Raw genomic sequence first — 9,747 nt, forward strand, 5'->3', positions numbered from 1 at the left:
TACCAGGACTCAAGTGACTAGTCACAACCCTACAGCCTGAGCAAACCACCCACACACCGTTAGCTGGCTTCCCCTCCTGGTTTCTACCTATAAGTGCCACCTCATCCCAAACATCTCCCCATTGTCTGCAGCCCATTTCCTCCTTCCCTGCTGTTCCTCACCCTCTGCAGCCTGCCTCCTGCCCCACATCTCCATTGAGGCTGCTACTGGCTCCCAGGGCCACACCTACGGTCCCTGAAGCTCATCACATTGGGCCTGTCAAAGGCTGCTGCCATCAGGACCATTCCCTCCTCCTCGGCACTTGTCTCCTTCCCAGGGGCCCTTTGGTGCTGTCACTGCTGCTTTGTTCTCTGGAACCTTGGGACCAGGTCCATCCTTGGCTGCCCTTTCCAGGGCCTATGGCCCATGTGTTGCCCCTACCTCCATCTCCAGCCCAGATGGAGGAGCTGCAGGTGTGTAAGTGAGCAGATATACAGGGGAAGGTGCCACCCTGGACCCAGGTCAGCTGAAAACCAGAGGCCCCCAGCACACTCTCAGCTTCACTCACTCCTCATGTATTTACTGGGCAGTAAGAGAAAGAGGCCACCAACTGTCTGTCAATTTGTTGTACTGTGGTGCTTTTCGTGTTGCTGTGAGGCTGGAGGCTATGCCACCAGTATTTCAAATACTAGCAGGGTCACCCATGGTGGAAGCAGAGCTCCCAAACTAAGAAAGACTGAGAAGAAGGAAGGGGCCATCCACGTCTCAAAGAATTGGCCAGTGAAAACCTTATGAACAGGGACACACTGTCTGATATATTACTGGAAAACTTTATGAACAACTCTGAAACACTGTCTGATATAGTGCCGGAAGATGAGCCCCTCAGGTTGGAAGGCACTCAGAATACGACTGCGGAAGAGCTTCCTCTTCAAAGTAGTGTCGACCTTAATGATGTGGATAGAGTAAAGCTTTCGGAACCTTCATTTGCCGATGTGGCACAACTCAAAATGAGAAGAAACAGCTGCAAACATCCAATAATTGGAATATGGAATACACAAAGTATGAATCTAGAAAAATTAGAAGTTGTCAAAATGAAATGGAGTGCATAAAGATTGATATCCTAGGCATTAGTGAGCTGAAATGAACTGGTATTGGCCATTTTGAATCAGACAATCGTATGGTCTACTATGCCCGGGATGAAATACTGAAGAGGAATGGCATGTCATTCATTATCACAAAGAATGTTTCAAGATTGATCCTGAAGTACAAAGCTGTCAGTGATAGGATAATATCCATATGCTTACAAGGACGACCAGTTAATACGACTCAAATTTATGCACCAACCTCTAAAGCCAAAGATGAAAAAATTGAAGATTTTTACCAACTTCTGTAGTCTGAAATTGACCATGCAATCAAGATGTGTTGATTATTATTGGTGATTGGAATGTGAAAGTTGGAAACAAAAGAGTCATCAGTAGTTGGAAAATATGGCCTTGGTGATAGAAATGATGCTGGAGATCGCTAGAAAGTTGCAAGGCCAATGACTTACTCATTACAAATATCTTTTTTTCAACAACACAAATGGCAGCCAAACACATGAACCTCTCCAGATGGAATACACAGGAATTGGGTTGATTATATTGGTGGAAAGAAACAATGGAGAAGCTCAATATCTTCAGCCAAAACAAGGCCAGGAGCTGATTGTGGAACAGACCACAAACTGCTCATATGCAAGTTCAACTTGAAGCCGAAGACAATTAAAACAAGTCCATGAGAGCCAAAATATGACCTTGATTATATTCCACCTGAATTTAGAGACCATCTGAAGAATAGATTTGATGCTTTGAACACAAATGACCGGAGATCAGACAAGTTGTGGGATAACATCAAAAGCATCATACATGAAGAAAGCAAAAGGTCATTAAAAAGACAGGAAGGGAAGAAAGACCAAAATGGATGTCAGAAGAAACTCAGAGACTTGCTCTTGAACTAAAGCAAATGGAAGAAATGAGAAGATAAAAGAGCTGAACAGAAGATTTCAAAGAGCAGCTCAAGAAAGCAAAGTCAACTATTACAATGAAATGTGCAAAGACCTGGAATTAGAAAACCAAAAGGGAAGAACATGCTTGGCATTTCTCAAGCTGAAAAAACTGAAGAAAAAAATTCAAGCCTCGAGTTGCACTATTGAAAGATTCTATGGGCAAAATATTGAATGATGCAGGAAATATCAAAAGAAGATGGAAGGAGTACACAGAGTCACTGTACCAAAAAGGGTTGGTCAATGCTCATCTGTTTCAGAAAGTGGCATATGATCAAGAGCCAATGGTATTGAAGGAAGAAGTTGAAGACGTACTGAAGGAATTGGTGAAAAACAAGGCTCCAGGAATTGATGGAATACCCATTGAGATGTTTCAACAAGCGGATGCCCTGCTGGAGGCACTTACTCACCTATGCCAAGAGACAACTACCTGGTCAACTGACTGGAAAAGATCCATATTTGTACTCATTCCAAAGAAAAGTGATCCAACAGAATGTGGAAATTATCAAACAATATCACTAATATCACACCCAAGTGAAATCTTACTGAGATCATTCAAAAATGTTGCAAAAGTATATTGACAGAGAACTTCCAGAATGCAAGCTGGATTCAGAAGAGGATGTGGAATGAGAGATATCATTGCTGGTGTCAGATAGATCTTGGCTAAAAGCAAAGAATGCCAGAAAGATGTCTACTTGTGTTTTGTTGACTATGCAAAAGCATTCAACTGTGTAGATCATTACAAATTGTGGATAACATTGAGAAGAATGGCAATTCCAGAAGACTTAATTGCACTCATAAGGAACCTGTACATAGACCAGGAGGCTGTCTTTCAAAGAGAACAAGGGGATACTGCATGGTTTAAAATTAGGAAGGGTGTGTGTTAGGGTTGCCTGCTTTCACCATACTTATTCAATCTGTATGCTGAGCAAATAATCCAAGAAGCTGGACTATATGAAGAAGAATGTGGCATCAGGATTGGAGGATGATTCATTAACAACCTGCGATATGCAGAGGACACAACCTTGTTTGCTGAAAGTGAAGATGACTTGAAACATTTACTGATGAAGATTAGACTATAGTCTGCAGTATGGATTACACCTCAACATAAAGAAAATAAAAATCCTCACAACTGGACCAATAGACAGCACCACGACAAATGGAGAAAAGGTTGAAGTTGTCAAAGATTTCATTTTACTTCGATCCACGATCAACAGCTATGGAAGCAGCAGTCCAGAAATCAGACGATGTACTGCATTGGGCAAATCTGCTGCAAAAGACCTCTTTAAAGTGTTGAAGAGCAAGGATGTCACTTTGGGGACTAAGGTGCATCTAACACAAGCCATAGTATTTCCAATAGCCTCATATGCATGTGAAACCTGAACAATGAATAAGGAAGAATGAAGAAAAGTTGATGCTTTTTAATTGTGGTGTTGGCAAAGAATACTGAAAACACCATGGGCTGCCAGAAGAATGACCAAATCTGTCCTGGAAGAAGTGTAGACAGAATGCTTCTTGGAAGCGAGAATGGCCAGACTTCATCTCACCTAGTTTGGTCATGTTGTCAGAAGGGACCATTCCCTGGAGAAGAATATCATGCTTGGTAAGGTGGAGGGTCAGTGAGAAAGGGGTAGACCCTCAAGGAGATGGATTGACACAGTGGCTGCCACAATGGGCTCAGGTACAGCAAGGATTGTGAGGATGGCACAGGTGCATGCAGTGTTTTGTTGTGTTGTACACAGGGTCGCTATGGGTTAGAACTGACTTGATGGCATCTAACAACAACAATAGGAAGAGAATGTAAATTGGAGCAGCTACTGGGTCTTAGTGGCCGCGGGTGCAATGGCCACAGAGACTCTGCTATGGCGCTACTTGAGCTCGGGCTGGTGGGGAGATGGACAGCTGTACACCATCCTACCCCCGGTGCCCAGGCCCTGCTGTTGGGGGCTGGGTGGGCGCAGGGGGATCCAGGCCCAGGCTGGGCAGGCCCCATGGCAGCGTGTACCTAAGCTGCATGCCTGGGCACTGATTTCACTCTCTGTCCCAAATCTGTCTAAACACTCATGGCCCCTGGTCCTGAACACCTTCCTGTCGCCAGTGCCTATAACCTGGGCCCATTCTCCAGCCTCACCTGCTTCTCTTTGTCCCCCTATTCCTTCCGGTTTCACCTTGAAGACCACTTCCTTCCAGAAGCCTTCCTGGCTGGCCTGGTTCTCCCAGCTCTTCCTCTCCCCCACCCTGTCCCCTCCCTGATGGCGTTATCTGACTGACTCCCTCATCAGACCGTTCCAGCCTGAGGGCAGCCATTGCATTTCTCTTCTTCTGCTGAGGGATGGAAAGATGGATGGAGGAATGAGAGGATGTGGGTGGATGGCTGGCTGGTGGGTGGATGGATGGATGGATGAGTGGATGGGTGGATAGTTGGACGGGTGAATGAGCCCAAAGCCTAGGAGCCTATGGCCTGATTGGCCTTCAATGAATATTGGCCGCACAATTATGCTTTCTTTGGAAGCAGAGGGATTTTGAGGACAAAATACCCCTTTCCCCTATTTCTCTACCTGAGGAAACAGAGGCCCAGAAAGGAGGCAGGGCGTATTCCAGGTCACAGCGAGACCACCCACTCGGAGCTCACCCTCCCTGCCAGCTGAGCCCCCGGGGAGCAGAGCCCTACTTGTTCTCTTCCCCCTTACCTGTTACTAATGTATGAAACAACTTGCTGCCAAGGGAGAGAGACTGGCTTAAAAAAAAAAAAAAAAACACTCAAGAACGTGTTAAGAGAAAGAAAACCTTCAGCCATCAGCACATTTTATTTGGCCTGAATTCATGAATTTTAACCAAATAAACACAGGGATGCTAGGTATTAATATATGTACGATTATGCAAAGCCACTACTATGGCTGTAATGAAAATTGGATTCCGACTCTGTGGTGGCATTCCAGGAGGGAGGTGTCCTCTGGTTTCCAGCGCTGTGACCTCGGATTGCCGTTGCCATAGTAACAGGGCTGCCGTGGGAACTGCAGCCTGGGAGGCTGGTCCTGGGGGGGGGGCGCTGCAGACAGGGCCAGGTCCTGCAGGACCCACATCTAGGCCACCCTGGAGCATCTCTGACCAGGACAGGGGCCAAGTCACCAGGGGGGATGGAGTGAGGGGGTGGGGATAGTGATGTCATTGGTGTAAAAATACCATTCCTATAGTACCGTCAGCTTAGCCACATTCTCCCCTTCCCTCTCTTGACTGCCCCTCCCAGAGGCATCCCTTCCATCTCTCAATAAATGAGCACCTACTGCCTGCTATGAGCCTGGCTGGTACTAGGCACTGGGAAGCGGTACAGTGGGACAGAGCTGAAGTCCCTGCCCACACTGAAGCTGCCTCTCGGAGCAGAGACAGATAAGCAGCAAGTGAACAGATCCACCAGCAGGGGCGTGTCAGAGGGAACAAGTGCTGTGCAAACACTGAGATAGGGGATATGACAGGGAAGGGCGTGGGGTGGTCCTTCTGCCCGGTGGCCAGGGAGCTAAGGCCTGAAAGATGAGGGGGAGACAGCCATGCAAAGGCATTGTCCACTTCCTTCCAGGTAAGGAAAGGCGGCTGAGAGAGTAGGGCTTCCAGATAAAATATGGGGCACCCAGTTAGATTTTAATTGCAGACCAGCAAGGAACAACTTTTTCATATAACCCAAATATTGCATAGGACATACCTTTTTTAAAAAAAGGATTGATTTGTTTTGTGTTGTTGAGAACATACATCAGTTCTACAGTTTCTGCACGTAATGTTTAGTGACACAGATGACATTCTGTGAGTTAGGCACCCATCCTCACCCTCCTTCTCTGAGTTGTTCCTCCGCCATTAACATAAACTCACCACACCCTAAGGTTCCTATGTATTCTTTCGAGTTGCTGTTGCCTATTTGGTCCCGTACAGATAGAGTTAAAAGAACACAGTTCTCAAGGCTAACATTCTCTTACTACTGAAGCAAAACTACTATTGGGTTTTAAGAAGACTTCAGGGTATATTTTCAGTTGAAGGTTTAAAGATTATCTCTAGGCAATAGTTTTTGGGGGTTCTCCAGCTTCCATAGCCCCAGAAAGTCTGGAATCCATGAGAACTTTACGTTCTGTTCTTCATTTCCCCCCCCTTTCAATAAGGATTCTTCTATAGAATCTTTGATCCAAATGTTCAGTCATGGTATCCAGGCACCATCCAGTTCTGGTCTCATGGCAAAGGAGGCAGTTGATCATGGAGCCAATTGGCCACACGTCCATTTTCTCTTATGATTCCTGACTCTCCTCCTTTCTCTGTTGCTCCAGGTGAATAGAGACAAAAGTTGTACTTTGGACCCCAGGCATGATATAAAACAGAAACACTAAACACATTATTAGGCCAATTAATTGGGATGTCATTCGGGTCCTTAGGGGGGAAAAAAAAAAAAACAACAACAAAATTGTTGCTATGGAGTCAATACTGATTCATAATAATTCCATAATTACCTGAAATTCGAATTTAACTGGGCTTCCTGTATTTTCGTTTGCTAAGTGGCAGTCTGAGGGTGATTGCCCAGGCTGTGAGTGGCAGAGCTAAGCCCTCACCCTGCCCCTTCCTCTTCACCCCATCTCCCCTGCCCTGGTCCTCCTTGGGCCTGGGAGGCTGCTCAGGGTCTCTCGTCAGTCTCACCCCTGCAATCTGCCCTCTGTCTAGACCGGTGGGTAGGCGGGGGTCTAAGTGAAATCTCTGCCCCACACCCTACAATAGCTCCTGTTCTTCCCAGGTTCCTTGTGGAGGCCAACCAGGCCTGGGTGCTCTGATCCGCACCCACCAGCCAGCGTGACTCGGTGGACCGACTGGCAGTGCCAACCAGCCCCTGCTCCACCCTCCCTCCCTCCTGCCTCCTCACTTGGCTCATTCTTCCTCAGCCTTCAAGACCCAGCTCAGGCGCCACTGCCTGGAGAAGCCCCCTGCACCTCCAGTGTGCCCCCGTGGCTGACTTAGCCCCTCACTGTTACATGAGACTGAACTGATGCTTGGATGCACTGTACATCGATTATTATTACTGCCTACTCTCTTCCTTGCCTCTGTGAATTTCCCCCTTCTGCTTCTCCTCCTCTCCCTGTAGCCCAGTCTTGCCTCTGTGCCTCAGGGTTCTGGCTCTCTGCGGAGTAATCCCCAAGTCTTCCTGGCTTTCATTTAGGTCCCCCAAAGGGGACCTGAGGTCCCTGAGCAGATGGTTGGTGCTCCATAACTAATCTCAAAGTTGGTAGTTTGAACCCACCCAGCAGTACCACACAAGGTCTGGAGATCTGCATCCGTCAAGATTATAGCCAAGAAAGGCCAATGACGCTGTTCCACCCTGAAACACGTGGGGTAAAGGAGAAGGTGGGGAATTTGTGGAGAAGGAGGAGAGAGAGTTCACAGTAAGAAGTATGTGTGTGGGGTCTGCCTGTGGTTGGGGGAGAAGGGGGTGTGTGCATCGCCTGAGGGGTCGTGAGCTCCACTTCAGGGTGAGATGGAGCTGTGGCCTCCAGAGAAGTGGCTACGGGGAGCGCTTGCCAGAGCAAAGATTCCCAGGGGCCACACTGGTCGAGAAGAAGGCAAGAGCCACGGTGCAGAGGGCTCAGGTTATAGGGCCCCGCGGGGTTAGGGGTGGGCGACCCGCACCAATGCCTGACCCTGCATGAGGCAGCTCCTCGCTGGGGCAACCGAGAACTGAAGGCACGGACTGACAGAAGGCGTTGTGAGCTACACGCCCGCTGAGCTCGAGGGCTGAGTCGCTGGCCTCGCACGCATCATACCCACATGCTGCATGAGTGGGTTGCAGCACCCGACAGGCTGTGCCCTCTTGGAAGCAGGGCTGGAATCTTCAGAGTCTAGGCTTCCCCCACAGCAGGGACCCCTTGCTGGCTTCTCCCACCGTCTCTCAGTGGGCAGCACACAGGGCCAAGCTGGTGGCTTCGGCGTCTCCTTATCTCCAGGGCCACGTGTGGGCACCTTGTTCCTGTTGTTAGGTGCCGTTGAGTCAGCTCTGACTCACAGCGACCCTACGTACAACAGAACGAAACACTGCCCGGTCCTGCGCCAGCCTCACAATCCATCGTTGCAGCCGCTGTCTCAGTGCGTCTCATTGAGGGCCTTCTCCTTTTGCCCTGACCCTCCACCCTACTGAGCATGACATCCTTCTCCAGGGAATGGTCCCTCTGACAACATGACCAAAGTAGGTGAGACGAAGTCTGGCCATTCTCGCTTCCAAGGAGCATTCTGGCTGCACTTCCTCCAGGACAGATTTATTAGTTCCTCTGGCAGGCCGTGGGACTTTCAGTATCTTTGCCAACACCACAATTCAAAAGCCTGAGCTTTTCTTCAGTCTTCCTTACTCATTGTCCAGCCTTCACATGCATATGAGGTGATTCAAAACACCATGGCTTGGGTTAGGCACACCTTAGTCCCCAAAGTGACATCCTTGCTCTTCAACACTTTAAAGAGGTCTTTTGTAGCAGATTTGCCCAGTGCAATACACCGTCTGATTTCTGGCTGCTGCTTCCATAGGTGTTGATTGTGGAACCAAGTAATAAGAAATTTTCAACAACTTCAATCTTTTCTCCATTTGTCATGAGGCTGCTTATTGGTCCAGTTGTGAGGGTTTTCGTTTTCTTTATGTTGAGGTGTAACCCGTACTGAAAGCTGTAGCCTTTGATCTTCATCAGTAAGTGCTTCAAGTCCTCTTCACTTCCAGCAAGCAGGGTCGTGTCGTCTGCATATCGCAGGTTGTTAATGAGTCGTCCTCCAATCCTGATGCTGCATTCCTCTTCATATAGTCCAGTTTCTCGGATTATTTGCTCAGCATGCAGATTGAATAAGTGTGGTGAATAAGTATGGTGGGCATCTTGGGGATAAAGTTTTTGTGCTGCTTCTTGGATGGTGGGGAAGGAAGGTGTCTGGATGCAGTTGACACTCTGCTCTCTCCACATTAGGGTTCAACTCTCTGCTTCACGTCCTTGACCCGGACACCATCCCTGCTGCTCACAAGTGTTCTCTCTGTCCCCGTCTCTGTCTCTTCCTGTCTCTCTCATCTCTGTCTCTCTGTCCCTGTCCTCTGTGTCCCTGTTTCTCTCTTTATCTCTGCTCTCCCTGTCTTTCTCCATCTCTGTCTCTCTGTCCCTGTCTCTGTCTCTCCCTGTCTCTCTCCATCTCTATCTCTCTGTCCCTGCCTCTGTCTCTCCCTGTCTCTCTCCATCTCTGTCTCTCTGTTCCTGTCTCTGTCTCTCCCTGGCTCTCTCCATCTCTGTCTCTCTGTCCCTGTCCCCCTCTGTCTCTCTGTGTCCCTGTTTCTCTCTTTATCTCTGCTCTTCCTGGCTCTCTCCATCTCCATCTCTCCCTGTCCCTATCTCTCTCCATCTCCGTCTCTCTCTCTCTGTCCACCTTTGCCTATCTCTGAATCTGTCCTGGACTGCTCATCTCTCTCCATGTCTGTCTTTCTTTCCCTTGTGTCCATATGAGATGCGGCGGTTGAGCACCCTAAGCAGACCCCGTCGACACAATTGGTGGGAGGGAGGTGCAGCACCATCCCCACGCAGGGGATGGTGAGCATGTGGCCTGGACCGATTCTGTCTTAATTTCTCTTCACATGGAGCGTTTTCTGTGCATACACTCTTACCTCCTGTGTCTCTGGCCAAGGAAAGAGCACTCAGGACAGGGCTCCTGTCCTGCCATACCCTTCAAGTAATGGGGCCCAGGGTCAC

Source organism: Orycteropus afer, unplaced genomic scaffold, assembly GCF_000298275.1.
Source record: "Orycteropus afer afer isolate SDZICR_OR568_19922 unplaced genomic scaffold, OryAfe1.0 scaffold00083, whole genome shotgun sequence".
NCBI classification, from domain to species: Eukaryota; Metazoa; Chordata; class Mammalia; order Tubulidentata; family Orycteropodidae; genus Orycteropus; species Orycteropus afer.